The sequence below is a fragment of the Myotis lucifugus genome, unplaced genomic scaffold (assembly GCF_000147115.1).
Source record: "Myotis lucifugus unplaced genomic scaffold, Myoluc2.0 scaffold_37, whole genome shotgun sequence".
NCBI classification, from domain to species: domain Eukaryota; kingdom Metazoa; phylum Chordata; class Mammalia; order Chiroptera; family Vespertilionidae; genus Myotis; species Myotis lucifugus.
In genome coordinates, this window is record NW_005871085.1 from 5266174 (window position 1) to 5267215 (window position 1042).

The following is a 1042-nucleotide window of genomic DNA, read 5'->3' on the forward strand; positions in this document are numbered from 1 at the left end:
TAGTCAATGGCATTACAGCGTAGCTCTCATCCTGACAATGGAACACATCATTTACTTCACAGTTATGTAGAGTAGGTATTTTTTTTAAAAGCACCTCTAAGATCCAGGGACTTAGACGCATGGAACAGACTGTAGAACCTCAGAGGGAAGGCTGAGGAGGGTGGGTGGGTGGGAAGAGGTCAACCAAGGAACTTGTATGCATATATGTATACACAGACAATAGGGTGGTGAAGGCCTGGGGTGGGAGGGAGGGTTGTGTGTGAGAACGGCGGGGCAGGCTAGAAGAGTTCAATGGGGGGAGGGGGGAGGAGACATATGTAATACTTTCAAAAATAAAGATTTAAATAAAATTTAAAAGGCACCTCTAACAAGCTTCGATGTTCAGTCTTTCACCTTCTAACTCCTAATTGTCTTCAAAACCCCAATTCCAGAGTCATTTTTTCCAGGAACTTCCCAGGCCCTCCCTCCTTCCCACCTACTCCTTTTCTCCTAGGCTGGTTTTGCTGCCCTTACTCTGTACTCTCACAGTACCTGGTGCTTCTCTCTATTTTAGCACTTGTTACACTGTGTTACAAAGTACTGTCACCATCTGTCATTTCTTCATCTCTGTCTGCTCAGGCTGTTATCTTCTCAAGAACAGAAGACAACTCTATTGCCAGTAGTTAGCATGAGCCTTAGGCCTAGTAGGTGCTCAATGAATACCTGCAGAATGAATGAATCCTTTTCCCTTTCAGGAGATGTTGATGATGAAGACTCTAGAACAGGGGTGGGCAAACTTTTTGACTCGAGGGCCACAATGGGTTCTTAAACTGGACCGGAGGCCCGGAACAAAAGCATGGATGGAGTGTTTGTGTGAACTAATATAAATTCAAAGTAAATATCATTACATAAAAGGGTACGGTCTTTTTTTTTTTAGTTTTATTCATTTCAAACGGGCCGGATCCGGCCCGGGGCCGAAAGTTTGCCCACGCTGCTCTAGAATCTAGAGTCTAGATGCATTTTCTATCTTACATCAAATTCCCAAATTCCAAATCCCAAATTT